The sequence below is a fragment of the Anolis carolinensis genome, chromosome 5 (assembly GCF_035594765.1).
Source record: "Anolis carolinensis isolate JA03-04 chromosome 5, rAnoCar3.1.pri, whole genome shotgun sequence".
Classification (NCBI taxonomy): Eukaryota; Metazoa; Chordata; class Lepidosauria; order Squamata; family Dactyloidae; genus Anolis; species Anolis carolinensis.
Window position 1 is genome coordinate 39,439,984 of NC_085845.1, and position 27,305 is coordinate 39,467,288.

The window sequence follows — 27,305 nt, forward strand, 5'->3', positions numbered from 1 at the left end:
GCAGACCATGTGGGGTCTGCTTCTGAAGGAGCCCAATCTTCTCCTGCGTCCTCAGCATCCATGGACTCAGTTTCCTCCCCAAGATCCTCCGGAGCCCGTGTCCAGTCCATGCCAACCTCTTCCACCACCACCGGGTCTTCAACAGTCATTCCCACCCCAGGATCCCCTTCCAGATCCCCGAATGAATCCTCATCTGAGGATTCCTCAAGTATTTCCCTGATCCTTTTCCTGTGTAAATCTTCCAATGAGCCTTCCTCACGAGGCGTCTTTCTTCCCCTCCTGATCCCACCATTAGTACTAACAGCCTCAGAAGACTCATTCACAACATCTGGTCCACATTGATTTGCAGAGGTCACCAACGAACCATGTTCACAGAACCATTTCAGCTTAATAGGAAGTCCAACAGAGATTTTTTTTTAAAAAAAAGATCCGGATATTTAATTTTGCACATATGTGTGCTGTTATTATCTCTATCAAGCACTGGGATCTGCTGCAGTTGAATTATTTCTTATCATACCCCAGAGAACTGTTCCACTGCCCTCTATAAACATTTATAGGAACTGGGTTGTTGTATGTCTTTTGCGCACGCCATTTATAGGAACTATTCCTCCCTGCCTCCCAAACCATCAAAAATAACAGAGTAGTCTTTGCTTGTGTCCCAAAAGTATCTAACTCCCTGAAATCGTCTAAAATAGATAAAATTAGTTGACAGATGCCAGAAGTGACAGCTGGAAGTGATGATGTATCATTCCTGATACATAAAAGATACACAGCTATGTTCTACAGGGAAAACATCAGGGAAAATTAGCCAATCACGCCATGTAGTTTTCCAACACTGGGCTAAATTGTCCCTACTCACAAGGCCTTCTACCACAATTGTCTTGTAAGGACATCAAATTGCAAAAAGAACATGAGAAAGATATTATGACCTACTTTTTATTTCTGCCTACTTCCTTGTATCCACCTTTCCACCATCAACCACTCATTATTCTGTATTATCCTGAAAAACTATGTCGATGATGCACATTGGGGTTTTTTAATCATTAAAATACTTTGATGACACTTACAATTTAACCTGTTAAGATGTATACTCTGAACCATGACATAGAAACTATAAACAGTAGTAGAACCCTTGCAATACTAAATGTCCATGGTTTCACAGTGATCTCCCACAGAAAATGTGGTACACAATCCATAGTTATGAATACAGCTATGGTTGTGTGTACAAGAAACCATGATGCCTAGTTGCCAAGTTCCAGTAACCTGACTTAAATTATCAGCTTGTAATGAGAACAAGATCTGAAGGGTAAAAGTTTGAAAAGTTATCAAGAAAATGAATAATGTAATAGGCTATTTATTTGTTTTTTTTGTTTTGTTTTTAAAAAAAAGATCATGCCACTCCATATATATTCAAACATTTGTTTTCAAAATACAACTGAAGTTCAAACTTTGTCTAGCAAGGGGGGGAAAGGAGCATCACTGAAAATGTTGAGATTTCAAACCTACTGACTGTAAGAAATGATTCCAAAATGTCACTGACAGCAGGGTATATGGGAACAAGAGAATTTCTCAGTGGGATTTACTGCTTCTTATCAAGAGAAGAAAGAACGGAACCTATACATGTTGTGTCAAAAACAGATGGAGATATCCAGGAATGTCATATTCACTCAAGGAGCAATTTTAGCTGTCCTGCATTGGCACTTCTCTGACTTTCAATTTCTTTTAATGAAAATACAGTTCTATTTACAATAATTGTTCTAAAGATAAGAATGCCATCATTTAATAAATATACCTTTGATGCCTGAGCACCACTATTCTGTTTCACTTGTATAATTTTGACAAAGGAATGATTATTGTAATATATACAGACATACATTAAAATATTTCATACAGATTCTGCTTGCAATTTTAAAAATGCAACACAGAGATACACATATCAGAAAACTGCTGTTGATATTGAGATTACTATTTATTCTCTTAGGTTCGACACGGTGTAATTTATCTTCTTCCTTTCTGACACTTAGCAATGTCACAAAGTATTTAATTCCACTTCCTCAGCATGTCTTAGCTCGGAGTGGTATTGTCAGTGAAAACACATCCTCATTTACATGCATTACCTTATATATAACCATATATATACAAGCCTACAAGAAATAATTTCCCCAATATCTTCAATCTGCAAAGTGACATATACAATTTGGAATGACATGAGTAAAATGAAAACCGCTGCCTTCCTGACATAGAAGAGAACTGCAAAAATGGTATGATGCAGTATTATATTAAATTGGATGAAACCAGTTCTGGAGCTTCTGACTTATGGAGGGTGTCTTTCATGTGCGTATGCATTTCTTGGGGCCTGCCAGATTGATCATGGCTCAGTGTTCAATTCATTTAATTATTAATTACTTTCTGTTTCCATTTCTCTAGTGAAGATGCTGGGCTATAAAGCTATACTATTGAATACTAAAGTTAAGATTGTCCATACCACAATATTTACAATTTTCACATATGGTTATGAAAGCTGGACAGTGAAGAAAGACCTGGTCTAAGACATCATAGAGTTGCACATTCTTACTATTTAAAGATGTAACAAAACAATGCATATTATATTACGCTATGACCCACCTCGAAGCTTAAGATCATCAAATGAGGCCCTGCTCGCGGTCCCGTCAGCCTCACAGGTGCGGCTGGCGGGGACAAGAGACAGGGCCTTTTCAGTAGTGGCTCCTCGCCTATGGAACGCCCTCCCCATTGAAATCAGGCAGGCTCCCTCCCTCCTATCCTTCCATAGGAAGGTAAAAACTTGGTTGTGGGGCCAGGCTTTCGAATAAGAATCAGCAGCATTAATTACTATTATGTATGCTGGAACTCAACTGACAGACCCAGTCTTTTAAACTTGTACACGCCTATCTATATTTTATAAATGCATTTTATGAATGTTTATGTAAGTTAATTTTTTAACTGATTTATAGTGTATTGTACTGTTTTTATATGTCGGTTTTATTGTAAGCCGCCCTGAGTCCCCTGTTGGGTGAGAAGGGCGGGATATAAATATTGTAATAAATAAATAAATAAATATTAAGTTAGTTGAATGGGTGAATGAAAGCAGTTCAGGTTGGGTTACTCTTGATCAGTAAGTATGCACTGTGCATACATATATTATCTTTTTTTATAGCAAGTAAAAGATTAGGTTCAATTTTTAAAATCTGGCACACCGAATTGGAAATTACAATGCTATAAGCTTTCAGTAGGCAACATAGCTGAAAAGTGAACATTTTATTGTCTTTCTCTTGAGCTACTCTTTGTTCTGACTTTCATACAAAACCATCCTCTATAATTTGCATTTAGTTTGTTCTTTTCCCTGCTTGTACTTCTTTATATAGCTTTTAACAATTGCTGATTTTGGCAGTAGATCAAGACAATTTATGTAGCTTACTGCCCATAAATATGCTAGCATTTATTTACAGATGACACTGTTTGGTTATGTTAATCCTGCTGAAGGCAAACAAAGAAACAGCATCATGCTGTTAACATATTCATTTGTACATTCCTTTAGGGATATATGCATGAGCAAAATAAGCCTGTTGAAATTCTCTGATGTCCACCTCAAATCTCATTCAGATTTGGTTCAGATTGTAATGTTTTCTTACTTGAACATGTGCACATATTTTCATATGCATTTCTGTAAATTGTATGTAGAAAACTGTGCAAAGGGTAGGGACCTTATGGACCACAATGACACATTTCAAGATGTCTAAAGTGATGCAGAATCACTTTTGCCTGTCTGAATCACAAAGAAATCCCCTCCCAAGCCTGTTACAGTCAGAATCCCTCAGTAAGTCCACCCTTGCTTCCAACAGAATAATTGAATCATAGAGTTAGAAGAAGGCCATTCAGTCCAACCCCCTTCCATGCAGAAACATATGATCAAAGATTTGAAGGATGAAGCAAGAAAGGAAAAGTACTTGAAGAATCCCAAGACATTCCCTGGAAATCACATATATCCACATTTTGCAGGGTTTTTTTTTTTAAGTCTTCTTACTTCTGTTAAGCTTTGCAACACCCAACCTCTCAGCTTTCATTGACTTTTTCATTTGAGTACTGTTACTTAACTGAATGCCTTTCTGCACATGCTGTAAAACTTGGAAGTACTGTAATTAGGTTAAAGGGGGTGGGAGATTTTGGCAAAGCGCGGAAGGGATCTGATTAAGAGCTAAAAAGCATGTGTTAAAAAGGTGTGCTTATAACCTGATTCATCTTTAAAAAGCACACCTTTGCATCAATGTATAACTCTGAAGTCATACAAAATACGTGCTTTCCTTCCCCCTGTATAGACTGCTCCAGTGCACATGCACTTTTTAAAAGCCTGAGACAGCTGATCAGCTGTCAAATGGACACACAGGTGGTTCAAAAGAAGCATACATGGAGAGCAATTGGAGCTCTCTGAAACACTTTATTTTAAACAGAGGTTGAATTAAGAATGAGGGGGGGAGAGAGAAAGTATTACAATAAAATTATACATAACAAAGTCTTGTATAAATACTAAGCTACTAAATAATCTATGAAGGAAAATTGAAGAATTTTCTCTGTAGATAATATTAAATAATTACAGAAAAGTACTAAGTGAAATTATTTGTTATGAATAATTAAGTTCAACTTTTAGTGAAGAAGAACTGGAAAAGAAGATATGAAGATGAAGAGAAAGTGAGAAGATACAAGAAGATACACAGGGGCGGTTCAACTGGTAGGCGAACTACGCAGTTGCTGAAGGCACCATTCTCTGGGGGTGCAGTTGAGACACCTCCAAGTGCTCTAAGGCTAATGAGCAGCTTTTTTTTTTCCCTGCCTGCAGGGAGGGGGCACGCCTGACCTTCCCCCTCCCACGTGTGTGCATGCATGCATACATGCATGCTCACCCCTGCCTCCTTCTCCCAGGCTTGCGTAATGGTCAGAAACATGCGCCATTTCCCCCTATCTTCTTCTTCTTCCCCCTCCCCCCTCCCCCCTTTTTAAAATCCTCACCTGGAGAAAAGGTGCCATTGCGCCGCTTCCTCCCTCTCTCCTCTCCTCCTTCCCACATGTGTGGGCACCCACAGATAAGCGTGCGCACACTTACAGCTGGGAAGGAAGGTGGGAGGGGGAGGCCTGCTCACGCACTTGTGGCCGGAGTTTCCCCTCCAGAGTTTTCCCTCTGGCTGCAAGTACATGAGCAGGCCTCCCTCTCATACCTTCCTTCCCAGCCATGAGTGCGTACACACTTACCTGGGTGCCCACGTGTGTGGGGAGGAGGAGAGGGGGAAGAAGCAGAGCAACAGCACCTTTTCTCCAGGTGAGGATTTTAAAAAGGGGGGAGGGGGAAGAAGAAGAAAATAGGAAGGAAATGGCACGCGTCTCTGACCATTACATGGGCCTGGAACAGAGAGAAAGAAAGAGCTCAGCTTCTTCCTCCTGATCCGGCTCCCTGCCCTGCTTTAAGCGAAGGAGTTGGAGGGAAGCCCGCTCTTGCAGCGGTTTTGCGCACGCGGGAAAGCAAGTCAGCAAATTCCAGGCCTCCTCGTTGGAGGAGAGGGGAAGGGAGGGGTGCACGGGGCGTGCGCATGCACAGACTCCCTTCCTCTTTGTTGCCGCCGCTGCAGCCCAACCTCTTCAGGGCACCACTTCTTCAGGGCATCCTCAGAGGTTGTGAGGTTTGTTGGAAACTAGTCAAAGGAGATTTATATACTTGTGAAAGGTCCAAGGTGGGAGAAAGAACTCTTATCTGTTGGATGCAAGTGTGTTTAATCACCGTGATTAGCATTGAAAAATCTTGCAGCTTCAAGACCTGGCTGATTCCTGCCTGGGGGAATCCTTTGTTGGGAGGTCTTCCTCCTTCAACAGAAAGGAGGAAACCATGAGAATGAACAAAATCTGGCTACCAGTATTTAAAAACTCTAGAATCAAGACAGTAAATAAAGAACAACACTAAAAAAGGGGGGATTTCCAGACAGGAAACAATCAGGGCCAGTTAACACCTGCCAAGAAAGTATTCCTCCAGGCAGGAAGCAGCTAGGCTTTGAAGGTACAAGGCCATTCAATGCTAGTCAAATTGGCCAATGGCAACATTCACACTTACCTCCAACAGATAGTTCTTTCTTCCACCCTGGACATTATATAGATATAGATCCACAGCAATTTCTTTAGGCAGCAAGGACTGAAGTTTTTACGGATTTAACTTCTGACAATGTTCTTACTGCAAGTTTATTTTATGCAGTTCTATCTTTATTTGCAGTCAATTTGTTAATAATAATAGCCAATGTTTTTGTAGTCAATGTTTTCAATACATTGCAATGTTTGGTGCTAAAATTGTAAATGTAGTAATTCATACATAACATTACCATGTATTGAACTGCGTTTTCTGTCGTTTACTTGTAAAACATGATTTTTTTCATTAAAAACTATAGCAAAATGTGATGCAGGATGATGTCCCGCAAAAACCAGAAGTTTTTAATAAACTTTCCCCATGTTTTTATGATACAGTAGAGTCTTGCTTATCCAACATAAACAGGCCAGCAGAATGTTGGATAAGTGAAAATGTTGAGTAATAAGGAAGGATTAAGGAAAAGCCTATTAAATGTCAAATTACATTATGATTTTACAAATGAAGCACCAAAACATTATGTTTTGCAACAAGTCTGCCACTCGTTTAGGAGCGTGGCTGCACACCTCTACCTTCTACCTTTTATTTTTCAGTGATTGGTTTGGGGGACCAAAATTCTATTCACTTACACTTGAAAATTATCTAGGGCTGGCCCTGATGATACAACGAATAGTCTTAAATTGTGAGAATCTTTAATATTTTATGAAATGTCTGTTAAAGGAATAGTGAAGATAACTTTCTTGTAGTAATGATAATTTTGTGAAAGAACTCACTATACCCCAATAACTCTTACCTTCTTTGTTCTTTCTTTGCAATATATCATATATGTCAAGATGCAACTAACCCAAAACAAATCTACTACTCTCAGATAACTTTTCTTCCCTCCCTTCTCCTCTTCCCCCTACCCCCACTCTTTTAAAATAAATGTTATTTCTACTTTTATTTGGAAATATTTAATAATAAGAAAGTTGAAGAAAAATAATTAAGTTGGGCATGTTGGGTATTCAATAGAAGTTTTTTTTAAAAAAAGAAAATTCCCTATGTTATGCGCTGGACCTCATATTCACACATGTGAATCTTAATTGTGCTTATATTAAGATAATCACATGTGTGCATATACAGTCCACTGCATAACAGAGGGAACTTTTTTAAAGAAAAAAAATCCTCCAGATGTCCCCCATCCACCCTCCATCTTGATCCACTACAGAGGAAGGTTGTGAGGACGGCAGGGGACCATATCCCAGGACTGACAGGTCTGTATGTGGACCTGCTGTCAGGTCCCAGGGTTTTTTACTCTGTTCTAAAATGCAGATTTTGTCACTGTCTGGAAATACCCTGAGATTGAGATGGTAGGAAAAGAGGCTTCTTTCTCACCAGTGAAACCCCATGTGTTGCATCTTCTACGGCAGGGGTCCCCAAACTAAGGCCGCGGGCCACATGTGGCCCATTGAAGCCATCTATCCGGCCCCTGTGGTGGCAGCTCCCTCCCCCTCCGCTGAGGAAGGTGCGTGCAGCACAAGGGAGGAGGGAAAGGCACACGCCTTTCCTGTCTCCTCCCTCACCCTGTGCCGGCCTTCCAAAGCTTTGCTTGTTTATAATGGTATTTCAATTATTATTTAATTAATAATTAATTATTAAGAGGTGTTTTGCTAGTGCTTTTGGTGCACAAAGGCAGAAGGAGGTTGGACTAAATGGCCCAAGGGGTCTCTTCCAACCCTCTTTGTTGTTGTTGTTGTTGTTGTTATCATTGATACAAAGACACAGTATGACACAGCAAACAAGATATATATGCAAGATTTCGCATCACAAAAACATAAGTCGACACTTCCCAAGTGTTTAGGACTGTGTGATGTATTATTATTATTATTATTATTATTATTATTATTATTATTATTATTAACAACATTGAGGCTGGGTTGCACAAAGGCAGAAGAGGGTTGGACTAAATGGCCCAAGGGGTCTCTTCCAACCCACTTTTTTATTTTTATTATGATTATTATTAACATTGAGGCTGTATTTATTCCTGTTTTGTTTGTTTTTTTACTTCGAAATAAGATATGTGCAGTGCGCATAGGAATTTGTTCATTTTTTTTTTAAACTATGGTCTGGCCCTCCAACGGTCTTAAGGACTGTTAACTGGCCCTGTTTAAAAAGTTTGGGGTCCCCTGTTCTACGGCATCTACAGACCTCTCTATCTCTGACTCTGTCCTATCATTTGGGCACCACCCTGTTTGCAATGTGTTTGTTTACTGAGTTGATATCACAAGAAAGATACTGAGATTGTAACAAAGACATATGGCTCAAAGAAAAATCAACATGTCATTGTATCTTGGCAATATATACCTTCTCACTTCAAAAGAAAGAAAAATATTAAAGCAACACAGCTGGTTCATAGCAATGCAGAAACTTTCATGACTCCGTGGGTCTTCACAGAGATAAGCTGCCTGAATAAGTGACAAAAATGAACACTCTTTCCTTGTCAGTTCGGAAAGAAGAAAGATGCAAGTTCCTGTATATGAGGCAGATGTCACAAACATTTAAACAGCTGTCAGAACTGGTTCAGTCTGTCATTAGCTTTGACCTTAAATCCAGTTTAGCTTTTAAATGTTAGAAGGAGTAGAAAATGAAAAAAGCAATGCAGTGAAGTTACACAGCTGCCTGAAATATTAAATGAAAGGAATAAACATCTGTTCTTTTGCTCTTCAAACTTTAATGGTTTGGAGAGATATTCTGTTGTCTTAGATCTTTAAGAGCATCTGAGACCCATACAGCTTCAGCACCTGTGAAGATTCTCTCTCAAAACATGGACATACTTCAAAGCTTGTTGCTCTGTTCTTTGCCAGCCATATGTCACTGAGCAACACAACAAATTATTGATCATATTTAGAGGGTCTTAGACTTTGGTTTGGTAAATGTTCTGAGGAATAACCAAAGCAGTCTTCGAATTTTGGCAATTCTGGAATTCAATTCTTTCCTTTCAAAGACAGTTAAATGAATGAACATAAGAAAAAAAAATAAGCTGCAGTATTAGATACATTCTGTGCATAGCACTAGGTATATTTTGCACATATATATTTTCATGCCAGTTTTAAAGATTAGATGCACGTGAATAGAAGCACAAATCAACAAGATTACTAGAGTATATTTCTATTTTCTTTTTTAGTATCTTACTGCCAAAATAATTCATTACAGCCTGCAGGGTTTCCATTCTTCCTCCTAGCTCCAAACTGAATCCTATGAGATATCAGAAATTAGAAATATCCTGCATTCATCCAACTGGTGAAAGGTACTCTTCGCATCACATCAAAAAGACTCTAAAACATGAATTTAAAACACATTATTTTGAAATCCATGACTTATTTTGTTAATACACTGGAATCTTTGCATTGTCCTAAATAGTCCTTGTGTGTATATGTATTACAGAATCAAGTGCATTTAATACCTTGGAGTGCTAACTTTCTCATTGAAAAAAGCAAGATGTGCACTTCCAAATGCTTCTGTATGTAGTGAAATACCAGAAGAACACTGTGAAATTTCTTTTTATGACTAACCACTGGTTCCCATAAGTATCAGAAAAAATATTGCAAAGCACATTGAGTAGTTACATGCCCTTGGTGAGTTTGCTGTGTTTATAAAGTCCCAGACTTTACGTGAATAAACTTGTGGCAGGGTATTGTACAGCTAATGTACATAGGTTTGAATCTCCTCCCCACCTGGTTCTCCTTGACCAAACTCAAATGCCAAATTGCTATCAGCTTGTCAATTCAGAGGTTTAGGCAACATTTTGTGAGTGCAGGAACACAAGGCAAAATACTTGCCAAAATATTTGGAAAGTATGTATGCATTTTTTGGATCTTGGCCTTCATTTTTTCCTGGTATATATCCTGTGTTACCTTCTTCGTTCCAGACCACATGCTCACAGAATCCTGCAGATGGTTTACACATATGTAAGTTATTATACGGAACTGGTTGTATATTTTGGTTGTATATTTAACATTATTTCAATTCTGGGTTGTGGAAGTTGAGTGGCCGTGTTGCTGAGTTTGATCTGTATGTATGTCCATGTATTGCAAATGCACCTATTTGTACATTGCACATGGAGACACAGTTTGCTTTCATACATGTTTGTTTCTCACACTAACATGCATTTTTCACATTGGCATATATTTGGTTGTGTATTTGGTATATTGGTTCAGAGGCACAGGGGTTGTAAAGCACAGTTGTGTTACTCCACATGTAGGATGTAGGATCTCAGCTTCTATATGTTTTTCAGTGATAAAGAGATGCAGATGTTTAATGCGCACAATTTCAGCAGATGAAGAGTGTGTTTGAAGAATTCAGTGTGCTACAATTTACTCCACTAAAAGATGCCATAAAAATGGGGCCAAGGTCTGATGTGCTGAAACCACAAATTCTCTGTTTAGATTAGACATAGTAGGTAAAGGTAAAAGTTTCCCCCTGTCATTAGGTCCCGTCATGTCTGACTCTCTGTGTTGGTGCTCATCCCCATTTGTGGCTGGTATGACTGCATGGAGCACCGTTACCTTCCTACCTGAGCATTACCTATTGATCTATTACATTTGCATGTTTTTAAACTGTTAGGTTGGCAGAAGTTGAGGCTTACAGTGGGAGCTCACCCCACTCCCCAGATTTGAACTGCCGACCTTTCGGTCAGCAAGTTCAGCAACTAAGTGGTTTGATCTGGTGCACCACTGGGCATTGTAAGGCTACTATAAATACTTAAACATACCACATTTACTTATACTGTACATACTTACCTGGTAGTAAAAACAGGACCATGGATCTCAGTTCTAACAAAAGAAATACTGGACTGTGGAATGTGAAGAAGATGTAAATGTATAACAATATTAATTAGCAAAAAAGTATTTGAAGGAAGGATGATTGTGACCATAATTGTCATTATAACTGAAAGTACAGAAATATTAATAATTATTATTGTCATTATCGCTATAATTGGAAAACTTAAATCAGAGGAGGAGAAGGAGGAGTAAGGAGGGAAGAATATAGGAGTGTAGTAGTAGTAGTAGTAGTAGTAGTAGTAATTTATGCAGAAAAAAATGTAACATTAAATTGATATACATTCCAAGTCAATATTTGAAGTTGTTCTTAATATGTAATGGTCATATATTGTATGATTTTTAAAAATTGACATTAATATTCCACATTTCCAAATATATGCAAAATCTACATGCCATATTTTGGTATAGGCTAAATGCTTCCATTTCAAACACAATTGATGCCATGACCATTTCTTAAGCTCTGTCATTTAAAATGTATTCTGCTTTTAACAGCTCTGATAGAAGACCAAAATGTTATTCATTCAACAACTGACGCCCTCGAGTCATATTTCTTCCCTTGTCACAAAGCATTTCTTTTTATCAGTAGCTTGTCACTCAACTGTATTAAAAATGGAGAAATGGACAGTTCTGGGACCTCAATGTCATCTGGAACATAATGGCCATCAATGTAATGCTGCTGCTTGTTTATTATATATTCATAAATAATAGACCTGTGCAATCAATGAAAAATGTTTCAATACTCATTACTAAATTAGGGGAGGGGAAATCATTTCTGTAGTGTTTCTAAAATATCGTAAGGGATCCGTATCATAAATCAAAAACAGTATAATTAATTTTTTGTTACCTTGTGTTATGCAATTGCACAAGTGGAGAAGATTCTGGGGCTTCTTTCTCCCTCATTTTTAGAGCTATCGGGATGAAACTGGCTACAATTGTAGAACACATTTACCACTGTTACCTCCCCACCACTCCCAAGTTTTAGAATGTTTCACACATCCCCCGATTTTTGGGAATTTTTAAAAGTTTTATGAAAAATATATATTTTTTAAAAAATACAAAAGCTATTTTCTTGAATTTCTGTTTTCAATGATACAACATAACCAGGGCAACATTCCCCTGAATTTCAGAAAGATTTAAACATCCACTGATTTTAGAGAACTTTAACCAACAAAACTTAACAGTGCTATTTCACTGTAAGACCCCAGAGGCCAGCCTGTCCAACTCCCTTCTGCCAGAGAAAAAAAAAAAAACACTGTCAAAACACCCCCAACAGATATCCATCCAGCCTTTGAAATAATAATAATAATAATAATAATAATAATAATAATAGGGAATCTATTAGGTAAACTTTGAAGTCACTGCTTTTTAACTTTGCCTACCTCACAGGGTTTAACAATCCTCTTTTATCACAGAATCCCTTTAGAGAATGATCATGGTTTTTTCCCTACTAAAACTTTCAGGGAGAAGGAAGAGACGTAAGGCAGTAAGCAGAATTCTGGGAAATGTAGTTTGGGAAGGTGAGGGCCCCTGTGGCAGAGAATTCAAATGGCCCCACCCTAAACTACATTTCTCAGAATTCTGCTTGCTATAGACTACTACCCTGTTTCCCCGAAAATAAGACAGGGTCTTATATTAATTTTTGCTCCCAAAGATGCACTAGGTCTTATTTTCAGAGGATGTCTTATTTTTCCATGAAGAAGAATTCACATTTATTGTTGAACAACAAAATGAACATTTATTATATACTGTAAAGTGTCAGAACCCTGCTACTAGAGCCTGTATGTGGCTCTGAGTTTCAGGGTCACTGACATTGATAAGACACCTGCGTCTCAGGACTCGGAGAAGAAACGGCTGCTGGACTTGGCGGGGAATTTGCGCGGGGTTTTACTGAGCGGGAAGAGACTTTTCAAATGAGGGGGAGGGTATATAAAGGATGGTTGGCCGGAGTCTCCCATTCTTGGCTTTTCTGATGTTTATGTTTCCTGCAGTAAAGTTTCTGGTGATATCACAGAGAGTCTCGTGTGTTCATTCAGGAGCGGCTGTGGTGAGCTGACACTAAGCCAAGAATATAGACACCATCCCGCTGTAGCGGTGAGGTGTAACATGCAAGTGGAGGATGAAGAGCTCTTGGGCGCAGGAGGAGGAAGGTCGGGAAGGGCCACTCCCGAGCCGGACGCTGAGTTCCACCAGCTGGCGGCCCTGGCGTCATCCACCGCTTATGCCCAGCCAAATGGGGTAACCCAGAGGCGTGGAGTGGTGCGGGGAGACAGCACCGGAGGAGAGGAAGGTTCACCTTCCCCAGGCCCACAAAGGATGGTGTTTCTGGAGGAGAGGATGTCGGCGATGGAGACCACCCTGGCAGTGATGTCGAGGGCGATGGAGCGCCTGGCGTTTTTGGCGGAGCCAGAGAGAGGAAGGGAACTTCGGGCTGGCTCAATGTGGGACGTGAGCGTGGGAAGCAGCCAGGGCTTTGCAGACCTTCCAGCACCGAAGGGAAGGGAAATGCGAAAGGAGCCCGGCGCCCGGCCCAAGACCCAAACAAGCCTGACGCGGGTGGAGGAGAGTGACGACGAAGGGGAAAAGCCTCCGAGAATCCCGGCTACGCTCCCAGCTGAGACCCTAGTGCCCCTGGCGAATGCCGGGCGTGGCACAGGGCAAAGAGAAACAGCAGCGGGGCCCACTGGTCCGCAAGGGGGCTTGCGACGGGCGGAGAATTGGGGATTGCCACCACAGGGACCCCTACCGAGACGAGAGGAACTAAGGATCGAGTTTGGGGGAGAGTCCTCTGAACTGGATTTTTTCCTTACCACGGTGAGGGGCTATATGGAGGACAATGCTCACACTTTTAGAACGGAATCCAGCCGGATACGGGCCATTGGTGCAGTGTTGAAGAGGGGAGCGGCTAGCTGGTACGTTCAGCTGCACGCGCGGCGCGACCCATGTCTGGGGTCAGTCCGACGCTTTATGGGGGCCCTGGAGACCCGTTTCCGAGATCCATTGGAGCAGATCTGGGCGAGGGAGAAGTTGAAGACCGTCTCCCAGGGGCAGAGGTCGGTATCTGAGTATGCGGAGGAGTTCCAATGCCTCGCCGAAAAGGTGCCGGAATGGTCTGCAGTGACAAAGATGGAACTCTTCAAAGAGGGGCTCAGGCGGGAGATCCTCTCCTGGGCGGTGCATCGTGATGAGCCTGACACACTGCGCGGATGGATTCAGCTGGCGGGGCGCGTCGAGACATCGCTGGCCCAGGCGAGGAGGCACCGAGGAGCGCTACAGCAACGGCCGCAGATGAAAGAGGGGAGCCGGAAGGAGGGATCAGCCCCAGCCGGGAGGAGAGCGGAGCCGACAGGGAACGTGAGCGCCAGCAGGAGTGGCTGCTTTGTGTGCGGCCGGTTGGGCCACAGAGCTGCCGAGTGCTGGCAGAGAAAAGGGGAAAGCGGAGGCCAGCCCAAACCAAGAGCCGTGGCAGGAAAACGCGCCGAGGAAGAAACACCGATGAGGCACCATTCGGGGGGGTTGGTAAGTCAGGACAAAGCTATGATAGTGGTCCCCATTCAGCTTGAAAATGGCAGCAAACAAGCAACCTGCAAAGCGTTTGTGGATTGTGGATGTTCCAGGAACATCATTTCCCCTGAATTAGCCGAGGGATTGGGATGCGAAAGAACGAACCTAGAATCCCCAATAGCATTTTCGCAGTTGGACGGATCCACAGCATCAGGATCGTTAGCTAGGTACAGCGCCGAAGATGTAAAATGTAAGATAGGGAGTTGGGAAGGAAAGGTGTCATTTGTGATATCACAAATAGCCAGCTATAATGTTATACTAGGCATGCCGTGGCTGGGGCAGGCCAACCCGCAAATCAACTGGGAGGATAAGAGCATGATTTTCGGGATGAATTTGGAAGAAGGGAGCCAGGAAGTTGAGAGGGAGCCGGGGAAAAGGGGGGAGGAAGACTCTATCAGAATAGCAGAACTGGCAGATAAATTACCCCCAGAGTATCGGGATTTTGTGGACGTGTTTGACGAGAAGGAAGCAGACAATTTCCCACCAAAGCGGAGAGTTGAAGTGAAAATAGAGCTAGTCCCAGGAGCAGAGCTTCCCAAGGCAAAGATATACCCGATGTCGGCTAGGGAAAAGGAGGAACTGAGAAAGTACATTGATAAAAACCTAGCGAGGGGTTTCATAGAACCTTCGAACTCCCCTTTAGGGGCACCTGTGTTGTTTAGGCGGAAAAAGGACCAAACGCTGAGGCTCTGCATTGACTACAGGGGCCTGAATGCAATCAGTACTGTAAATAAATACCCCCTACCCTTAGTGAAGGACTTGATCGCCCAGTTATCGGAGGGACAGATATTCACTAAATTGGATTTAATTGAGGCTTACCATAAATTGCAGATCAAACCAGAGGACAGGTGGAAGACGGCCTTCTCCTGCGCCTTCGGATTATTCAATTATTGTGTGCTCCCATTCGGTTTATGCGGGGGAGGGGCCGCGTTCATGCAATTAATCAACGAAGTGTTGCATCCATTATTGTACAAGGGAGTCTTTATTTTTTTAGATGACATATTGATAATGTCTCGGACTAAGGAGCAACACGTAGAACTAGTCAGGGAAGTCCTACAAAAGTTGAGGGAAGCGAAGCTGTATGCGAAGCTTGCCAAGTGCGAGTTCAATAAAGACCAGATAGACTTTCTGGGGTATAGGATTTCCTCCCAGGGAGTGGCGATGGACCCTGCGAAGGTGGAAGACATGAGGGGGTGGGAAGCCCCCAGAACACGGAAGCAGCTGCAATCCTTCCTGGGGTTCGCAAACTTCTATAGAACATTTATCAAGGACTTTGCGCGCCTCACTTTGCCGTTAACGGATTTGTTAAAGACTAAAGGCAGGGGAGAAACAGCCAAAGTGAAGGCCCCAGGGGCCAAACTGACCTGGACAATAGAATGCCAGGAAGCTTTCGAAGCCCTTAAAAAGCGTTTTACTGAGGAGCCTGTCCTACAGCACCCTGATATGTCTAAGGCCTTTGTACTACATTGCGATGCGTCAGACCGGGCATATGGGGCAGTTCTGCTGCAGAAAGACGAGGGGGGAACCTGAAGCCATGTGGCTATCTGTCGAAAAAGTTTAGCGACACAGAAAAAAACTGGCCGATTTGGGAGAGAGAAGCCTTAGCGATTCTGAAAGCACTAGAGTGCTGGAGACACTTTCTGGAAGGAAGTGGAACACCGTTTGAGGTGTGGACTGATCATAGAAATTTACAGTATCTAAGATCCCCTCGTAAACTATCAGCGAAGCAGATTAGATGGGCCCAATATTTCAGCCGTTTTGATTTCAGACTCAAGTTCTTCCAGGGGAAACACAACATACTCGCTGACGCTCTCTCTCGGATGCCTCAGCACGGGGGAGGAATTCAGGAATCTGAGGGGAGCCTTTTCCTAGATAAGCAATGGGGCCTGGCAGTACTGACTCGAGCACAAGCGGCCAAAGAAAACAAACGTACTGCCATTTCCACGGGGGGAGGAGAAATATGGGAGGAAGAGTTGAAGCGAGCATACGGAATGGACAAATGGTTACAAACGAACAAAGAACAGGGAGAACTGTGTGGGGATTTGGTGTTTGTAAATAAGAAATTGTAGATTCCTGAATGTTTAAGACAAGAAATGTTAAGGAAGTGCCACGATAACAAGGGTGCAGGTCATCTAGGCCCCACCAGGACTATTAAACTGTTGGCCAAACAATGCTGGTGGCCCGGAATGAGGAAAGACGCCAGGGGGTACGTCACGCAGTGTGAATTATGTGCAGAGGGAAAAACACCACCTGGGAAGCCCCAGGGGCTATTGCAGAAGGTGGTGGAGCCCATGAGGCCATGGGAATGCGTGGCAATGGATTTTGTAGGCGAACTACCCCCCAGCAGAGGCCACAGATACATTTGGACAATATTGGACCTATTCTCAAAACAGGCACACTTTGTGGCCCTGCCAAAACTCCCCTCGGCTGAAAAGCTCGCTGATTTGTATGTGAAGCATGTATATCGCCTACATGGGTGTCCCGACAAAATAATTAGCGACCGGGGAGTCCAATTCACTGCAAAATTTTGGGGAAAATTCTTACAGCTGTTAGGAGCGGAAAGGAATCTGAACTCGGCTTTTCATCCCGCAACCAACGGGGGGGGTCGAACGTACCCAACAGACACTATGCCAATTCTTGAGGATGTACACCAATTATAGACAGGACGATTGGGCGGACCTTCTTCCGTTTGCTGAGATGGCTTTTAACGGGGCCGTACATTCGGCCACAGGTCGTGCCCCATTCGAAATAGTATACGGACAAGAGGTGGCACCTTTCCCCAGGCTACCCGAGTGGAAGGAAGGAGAGGGCCAGACCGACAAGGAATGGCCGGCCAAAATTAAGCAAGGGTGGCAGACCGTGGTGGAGGCATTGCGGGAAACACAAAAGAAGTACAAGCTCTTTGCAGATCGTAGGCGCCGAGAGGGGGACAAATTGGGCGAAGGAGATCTGGTTTGGCTGAGCACAAAAAACCTGAAATTGGGGTTCCCATCTAAGAAATTGGCTCCACGCTATATAGGGCCGTTCAGGGTAGCGAAAAGAATAAACGAAGTGACCTATGAGCTGAGGCTACCCAAGGACCTAGGAAAGGTACACCCGGTATTCCATTGCAGCCTGTTAAAAAAGTATAAAGGAACTCTGGACAGCGGAGAACAATAGTTGTGTTTAATCTTTTCCTTCCAGGACGAAGGGGAGGAGGACGCCATGTCAGAACCCTGCTACTAGAGCCTGTATGTGGCTCTGAGTTTCAGGGTCACTGACATTGATAAGACACCTGCGTCTCAGGACTCAGAGAAGAAACGGCTGCTGGACTTGGCGGGGAATTTGCGCGGGGTTTTACTGAGCGGGAAGAGACTTTTCAAATGAGGGGGAGGGTATATAAAGGATGGTTGGCCGGAGTCTCCCATTCTTGGCTTTTCTGATGTTTATGTTTCCTGCAGTAAAGTTTCTGGTGATATCACAGAGAGTCTCGTGTGTTCATTCAGGAGCGGCTGTGGTGAGCTGACAGTAAAGTAGTTGTCATCACAAACCAGCATAACCAAACTGTGAATCCTATCAAGAATTTCTTGTTACTACCATTATTTACATGTACAACAATCTATGGTAACTCTTGCAGTTTAGATTTCACAAGGTTTCCATGCTGATTTCTCTCTATTCTAGTTTAGGTGTAGTCATGAATTATGAATAATATAATAATAATAATAATAATAATAATAATAATAATAATAATAATAATAATATAATGTAATAGAATAATAATATAATGATATAAAATATATTAATGGGATAATATAATAATAGGATATAAGTATAACAGAATATGATAATATAATAGAATATAATGATATAAAATATATTAATAGGATAATATAAAATGGAATATAATAAAAATTACAGAATATGCTAATAATATAATAATAATATGATAATATAATAGAATAATGGAATAATATAATAGAATATAATAATATAAAATATATTAATAGGATAATATAAAATGGAATATAATAATAATAACAGAATAATATAATAATATTAACATATAATAATAATAATAGAATAATAATATAATGATATGATGATATAATAATAATAATAATAATAGAAAAATATAATATAATGATATAAAATATATTAATAGGATAATATAATAATGGGATATAGTAATAATAACAGAATACAATGATGATAATAATATGGTAATAGAATAATAGTATAAAATAATAAGTTTAATGACATAGGAATAAGAAGGGGAGGAGAATCCCAGTGCGTCCTGTGCCTTTAAGAAGAGAAAGAGCAGGGACGAGTGGAAAGGGTGTTCAAGCCCTCTTCCTTCCCTCCCACCCGCCCTCGCCCTGGCACCAGGAGCCAATCAGAAGCCTCTGGGGCGAAGGGGGGTGGCCAGGACGGAGCCATGTCTCGGAAGGAAAAAATGGCAGCAGCAGCGAGGGAAGCTTCTTTGAGTTGCGTATATGCATTGGCGGCTGGGGGACAGGTGGAAGGCAAGGCAAGGCCAGCCACGGAGGGACAGAAAGCAAGCCCCCTCCCTCCCTCCCTCCCTTCCTCCCTCCAGTGCATATGAATGCTGTTCCTGCCCTGCAGCCATGCTTCCCAATGGAACTCTGCTGCAGCCTGGAAGGTCCCATTCTTATTTGCTAGGTCTTACTTTAGGGGGAGGCCTTATATTTGGCAATCCCCCAAATCTATACTAGGTCTTATTTTTTGGGGAGGTCTTATTTTAGGGGAAACACGTTAGGGCTACTCTTTTTAAAAGCTTCAATGTGATGGCCTCTGCCTGTCTCTCTCTGGGCCAGCCATGTGCCAGAAGGAATTCTTCCCTGTCTTGCCATCCAGCAAGGCATCCCCTTTTTTATAACCTGCCCTGCCTCTCCAGTTAGACTCAGGGTGGTTTCCAACAAAAAAATGACAAGCATTCAATGCCATAATAAACAACAGAAACAAACCAAACAAAATCAAACTAATAAACAAACACGTCCGAACAAATGTATTGTAACTGGCCAAAAAGGTAAGTAATTAAATAGATATGGCAGATCTAAATCAATGGGAGAAACATCTCTGGAGTATAAATGATTACACGCTAAAAGATCTCAAAATTAAGGATAGAATCAAAGAAAATGTACAAAATGATCTAAAAGACCATTTAAAGGATGGTGTCCCCAGTAAGGTCATCTGGGATGCCAGAAAAGTGGTACTAAGAGATTTATTGATTCAGTAAAACTTCATATGGTTTAAAGGGAAAGACAAAGTACAATTAGAAATCCTACCTAAGATAAGAAAAAAAGAAAAAGTATTAGAGGAAAGCAAATCAGATAAGAAAATAATATAATGAGATATGAAAAAGTTACAGCAGCAAATGAATTAACAATTGTGAATGAGATTGAAAGGAAAATAATGTATAACAGATTAAAAAATCTGAAAATGAAAGCAAACCAGAGAAAATGCTAACATGATAGCTGAAAGAACATAAGAAAAAGCAATTAGTAGTAAGGATAAGGAGCAAAGGAGAAATAGTTACAAATACGAAATTAATACAAAAATCATTTGAAGTCTACTATAGCGATCTATATAAAAGGAATCAAACTGATACAAGAAAAATTGACTAATATTTAAGTGAAATGAATATTTTAAAATTTACTGAGGAAATTGTTAAAAATTTGGATAAGCTAATCACAATGCATGAGCTGGTTAAAGCAATAAATACATTTAAAACAAATAAATCCCTAGGCCCATATGTGTTCTCTGCTCTGTATGTTACATAAAGAAGAGTTGGCCCTGTTACTGCTTGCAGTAATGAATCATGCTTTACAGAAAGGAGAGATTCCTAATCCGTGGGCTGATGCTATTTTAGTTCTAATTTCTAAACAAAATAGAGATATGGAACAAATTAAGAACTTCAGACCAATTTCAACATTAAATTGTGATTACAGACTATTTGCAGAAAATCTTGCAAATAGGTTAAAATATACATTAGTAAAAAAAAAAAAATACATGAAGATCAAGTAGGATTTCTCCCTGACAGACAGTTTAACTAGAATTTGAGGATGGTGCTAAATATACTAGAGGATGCAGAGCAAGATCCAGATGGAGACATTGCTTTATTATTTCTAAATGAAGACAAAGCCTGTGGTAATGTTGGGAATTTATGCAAAAAGTATTGGGAAATTATAGGGCTGGTCCACAATTTAAGATGGCTGTGGGTTGAGGGTAAATGGTCAGTTGACAAAGAGAGACTATATAAGGGTGCCCTTTGTTACTTTTGTTGCTTATTTTGGTGTTTGAGATATTAAATAGTAGAATTAGAGAAGATAATGGTATTAGAGGAGTGAAAATAAGAGGGCTTGAATTTAAAGTTAAGGCTTATGCAGATGACATGGTCTGCATTTTAGAGGATCCAAAAGAGAATATACAAAATCTAATTGACACAATGAATCAGTATGGAAATATTTCAAGATTTAAAATTAACAAAGAGAAATCTATGTTCTTAATCAAAACCTATCTATATAACATATTGACAAATTGGAAATATTATCATTGTGTAAGGTGCATTGAACAAAAAATACCTGGGGATATGGCTAATCAATAAAATATAAATTTATATCAAAATAATTATGAGAGAGCTTGGAAGGAGGTAAAAAGGGACTTAGATGACAAAGAACCCAGCTAACTTGGATGGGGATGATAGCAGTGATAATAATGATGTTATTACCTAAAATGCTATTTTTATTTTGAAACTTACTAGTTATTAAAGGAATAAATATTTTTGAACAATGGAGGAAGGATCTAGTTAACTTCATATGTTTAGGTTAAAAAGCCAGAATTGCACAGAGAAATTTGTTACTGTAAATACAAAAGACAGAGGAGAGTTGGCCCTAATAGATCTTAGATGTTATTATGAAGCAGTGGGCTTTAGTTTGTTAAAAAATGTATAAAATTAGAGAAATTATTTACTTAACCTAGAGATTCAAATGGTATGCCTATTTTTGGTATGAAAAGAATAAGAATTCTAGAATTCAATGGACACATATTACGACCAAATTTGTTAACTATTTGGAAGAGATATAAAGGAGGGATAGAACAGAAAACTCCTTTATGGTTATTAGGGATGCTCAATTTGGTTAAACTCTATGCTGTTTTTGGTGTCCAAATTTTGGTGCCCCCCCCCCAATCCATTTTTAGACTGGACAAAATTCTGTTTTTCGATCTGGAAGCCAAAAGATCAATTTTTGCTTTGGAAAGATCTGGTTCATTGTTGTCAATGGCGGAACATCTGAGGCTCCCCTTTCTGTCATTTTCATCATAAGGATTATTTCTCCCCATATCCTTCAATAAGACCTGGGTTAAGACATCAGACTTAAGAAACCACCCTTTCTGGGATCCTTTCTCCTTATATCCTTCAATGAGACCTGGGTTAAGGCATCAGACTTAATAAACCACCCTTTCTGGGATTTGTTGCCTTCACTCTTTCAATGAAGCTGAGTTAAGGAACTCCTTTTAGACACTTATTTCAGTGGGAGCCACACCACCTGAAAAAGCATTAGCCATTCTTTAAAAATATATAAATCACTTCCTTATTTTATGGTGGCTTTCGAAATGGCAAATAACTCTACCACATATTTGAAGCTTCCCTCATGTAAAGGACACAATAGATGACAGTTTCTTAAGTGTGTAGAAAGTAAATTTATGTATTGCTATTTGAATCAAAAAGCAGGTCAAGCCATGCAGAGCTACGAGTGGCACTGAGAATTTAGATCACCAATGGACTGGAGCATGATCTGTCTCTCTCAGAAGCCTGTTCATAGCAGAAAAATGGAGGCCCAGCATGGCTAAAAGACACATCATGGCTTTCTTCAGTTCTGATTGGCTCAGGAGGCAGGGCTTACAGGGAAACCTTGGGTGGGTGCATGGCTGCCTGCCTGTGCTCCACATGTATCTGAATGAAATAAAAAATAGCCATGATTGGCAGCCCCGTGGTCTGTGGTGGCTGAAAAAATGGTGGTGGCACCCGTGCTGTTATGGATGGCTGAAAGAGCTGAATCAGTCAGAGCCAGTTTTGAAATGGTTATGCCCATTAAAAGCAGTATTAAGGCCAATATCAAAAGATGAAATAAGATCTTACAGCAAGTACCTATTTAATGAAATAGATCAATGGAAACTAAATGGGAGAGAAGAGTGAGGTTTCAATGATTGGTTTCAGTCCCATCATCTATATCAGGGGTCCCCAAACTTTTTAAACAGGGGGCCAGTTCACGATCCTTTGGACCATTGGAGGGCTGGACTATAGTTGGCCACCGAGCAATAATAATAATAGCAATAACAACAACAACAACAATAAAAAAGGGTTGGAAGAGACCCTTTGAGCCATTGAATCCAATCCCCTTCTGCCTTTGTGCACCAAAGCACAAGCAAAGCACCCCTGACAGATTACCACCCAGCCTCAATGTTAATAATAATAATAATAATAATAATAATAATAAGAAGAAGAAGAAGAAGAACAATCTGCCAACTGCAAAAGGCCACCCTATTAGGATCTGCACACATCATCCGAAAATACATCACACAGTCCTAGACACTTGGGAAGTGTTCGAATTGTGATTTTGTGATACGAAATCCAGCATATCTATCCTGTTTGCTGTGTCATAATAAAATAATAATAATAATAATAATAATAATAATAATAATAATAATAATAATAATAATAATGATTGGAAGAGAAGAAGAGACCACTTGGGTCATTTAGCCCAACCCCCTTTTGCCCTTCTGCCGTGGGGGCCGGATAAATGGCTTCGATGGGCAGCATCCGGCCCCCGGGCCTTAGTTTGGGGACCCCTGATCTATATGATCAATTTATGACAGATGCTAAAGTAGGTTTGTAGAAAAGAAATCTATGCTGGAGAGCATTTTTGATAAAGGGAATGAGGGTTTAGTTTCCAGATTATATAATTTTAGAGTATAATCTAGAAGATAGCAGATTGAAATCTGCCATGATTTCTTGGGACAGAGACTTAGGGAAAAACATAGAATTAAAGAAATGGGGGTATCTCTAGAAAAGAGGATTTAAATTCTCAATAGCAGGATATATTAAAGAGAACATGTATAAACTGTTCTATAGAAACTATATAACTCCAGAGTTATTAGTTAAAATTGATAAGACTCATGGAGGGGAATGCTGGAAACAGAGCAGTACTTTTTCCATGTTTGGTGGACTTGCTCAATAGTACAAAAAATCCGGAAAAGTGTTATTAAGGAAACAAATAACATGCTAATCAAGAATCCTAAGAAAAATCCAACAATTTGTCTTTTGGGATTATTTAGAAATGGAGTAAGTCAGGGGGATAAAGAAATTTGCTAATACAGCTTTGTAGCAGCTGAAATGATAATATTAAAATTCTGGCAGGTTCAAAGAAAGCTATCTTAGAGAGATTAGAGAGAAAAATTATTAGAATATCCACAAATGGCCGAGCTGTCTAATGGACTTTGGGATAAAAATAATGAAGAGTTTATAAACAAATGGGGTTGGCCTTCCTATACTTTGAAAAGAAGACAAAAGTTGATTTTAAGGAAGCTTCAAGGAGTATAATTTAAGGAATTTACAAGCGTAGGTATTATAGTGTATAAGTATCATGGTGAGTTGCAACAGAGGTTCTAAGTGGTGGGATCACAGGTGTAGGGAAGGAGGGATAGTTCTGCTTGCTGTGTTTATTACAGTCACAGTTGTATTTTGTTTGTTTTGTTCATATCTGTTGTAATTGTTATACCACTTTTTAATATAAATAAAATTAAAATAACAACAAAAACAACTATACAATTCTATGATTCTATTCAATATGCAGCTATATTTTAAACTAAGATTTTCACTCTTTATATTACTGGCACTCAGGGGTTGAATGTATATTTCTCTGTGTGCATGCAATAGGATAGTGAATGCTTTTGCACTGAAGCATAGAGTTAAAATAGAAGATATGCTTGCTTTCTGATACTTGCATGTATGCAGACATAAAAGCACTAGTGGAGAGTTTATGTCACACAGATAAATAGACTGGTATCTCTATTGAGGCTTCAACACTCATTACAGACCTGAGCAAGAGCTTCATTAAATACAAATCCTGCAGGTGTATCTGTGCTGTCTGACTGGCCTCAGGAGCCACCCCAGGCTATGTTCTATAGGCTTCTTTCATCTGACATTTTGCTTTGTCTTGAAGCGATTATCATTTTTATCACTGACAATATGTGAACGTTTTCTTGTGTGCGTTTGGTGTTCATTATTCCTTATTCTTAGAGGATGAGACACTGAGGGCTTTTAAAAAGTCTTTTTAAAGTATTGTAATTATATATTTTAAATTCCTGCCTCACAGCATTCTTTCTGCATGCATTGTTGAACATGAAGCCAAATTAAAATGCATATCTTCACTGAGGAATCTTCCTGGCCTCTTGGGCTCTACTGGTAATTTATTAAAGGAGTGGGGAACTGATTTCCCTGTCAACTCAGCCGTAAGGTGCTTTCTTTGAACAATGGCTTCAGCAATGTTTCTGTTGATTTTTCACTGCTTAATGCAAGGAAAGAATCCATGTCTCAAAGCAGATTTGTTTTGTGCTTCTGATGTACTACATGCAATACTTTTTCAAGTTGCTAGAACTGGTTGCCTATTAGACATGTTGATTTATAGCTCTGATAACATAAAGAAAACACATTTTGCCCAGGTACATAGAACAAGAATGTAGAATGTGTTGCATTTCTCATTTCAAATGGTTTTAAATATCATATCCAGACATAAAAGTGCACTGATGGTAGGTCTAAAAGTCTGCTGGTGTACAATAAGATGTGTGTGTCTTGAGAGAACTTAACAAAGATTTATACCAACCATAATATTCAGCTTAAACCCTGATTCATTGATTTGGACTGCTTGAATCCATTTGAAGAATGCCCTGTTTTTATTCAGCCGTGAATTCAAGCCTAGGTCTAAATTGGATTTCTGAATATGTTTGTCTCCTCACTAGACTTTTGTAATCTGGGTAAATCGTGACCTGTTTTGGTGTTCTGGCTTTTGATGGGAGTCCCAATTCCCTTTTTGGGAGCCTCCCGAATTTGGGAGGATAGAAATCTTTTTTCGATCCTGTAAGCCAAAAGATTCATTTTCTATCTGGCTGATTGGTGTCAATGGGAGGACTTTTCACAGGCTCCCCCTCCCATCATTTTAAGCATTGGGTTTGTGCTTATATCTTTCATGAAGACCTGGATTAAAAGCATCAAAGTTAAGTTATCAATTTTTCTGTGATCGTTTCCTTTTTGTCTATAAAGGAGATCTGGTTTAATACTTCATTAAACCTGTTTCTACTCTAGAGAAGACAGGAGCTGCAGGTGCACACACTTTCTCCCTGCAGTAGGTAGTTTTCCAAGGTATTTTAAGGAGGTTTTTCATTTCCCAGGAAAGGAAGAGGAATCCCTGGGCTTCCTTTTAAAAGCCCTCTCTTCTCTCTTGATTTGAAGGTGCTAGAGTGGTGTCTTTTCCCCCTGCATGCTTTTCCTTCTAGTGGCTGCCTCCCTCCTCGCACTCTATGTGTGACTGAAAGCAGCCGGTTTATAACAGCCACTGTTCTGTTGCAGCTGGTAAAAATGGTGTCATAGTTCATTCCATTATGGGCTTCCAAACCAACCAAACAAGCAGACATCTGTAATGAATCTGTGCACAAACCTACTCCCCACTGCTATTGGGAATCAACAAACATCTATACAGCAGTTTACACATGCACAATACATTGTCCAAAAATGGATACCACTTTTATATCCATCTGATATAAAAAATTGCCTCTGTCACATTCCCCTTGGATTGAGGGAAGAATACAGAGGGAGGAATGCATGAAGCAATGGACACCCAATCACTATGAACTTTTCTAGTTGGCACTTCTTGCTTGTTATTGCTAGGAGAAGCAGCCATATATTAGGCTCCAGATAAGGTATGGATTGCAGTCTTTTTAGTTCATAGCATTTAGCACTTAATGCTGGAAATGGGAGAATTCTTTGAAGCCTGCGGATCTAGCAGCAATACCTATTATGAATAAGTTGCTCCTCCCTTTCAACTGCACAATGTATAGTTATATCTATATGTGTGTGTGTGTGGGTAGCTAAGGGCCCCATCACACTACACTGTTGTAGTGCTATTATTTCACTAGCTGCCATATAAATAGTATATGGAATCCTGGAACTTGCAATTTTCATGACTGAGGATGGGGGGATTTAGAATTCTCAGTCAGAGAGTCTGAAAACACTTTGAAATAATAAATAAAAAATATTTAAAATAATATATATGTTATAGGTCACACTAGTTTCAATAGAACACATTAATTTCAATGTTAAATGCTATTATTATAAATATTAATAATAGTAAATAATATTTACTATTATATTTGAAAAAGCCACTTTGTATATTCATTAAGTTTTAATCATAATTAATGCCCATCCTCACCCCTGGAAATTACTGATTTTTCCCCCAGGATTTTCATCTATCACTATCTGACTTTCAGGGACAAGAGTTGATAAATGGCAAATATTATTAATATATTCTATTCAACATGAATAGACAGCTCAGTTTAGAATTAGCTTACCCATGTAGACTAGGTTTCCTTCCCAACATGAGGTTGGCAATAGAATTAGGTATCAGGAAGGCAACAAAAGAGATCTATAGTCATTGCTGTCCATTTGTGATCATATGAAAGGAAACATTAAAATAGAGCTATTAGAGTACCACATTGTAGAGAAATTCTGTCCATGA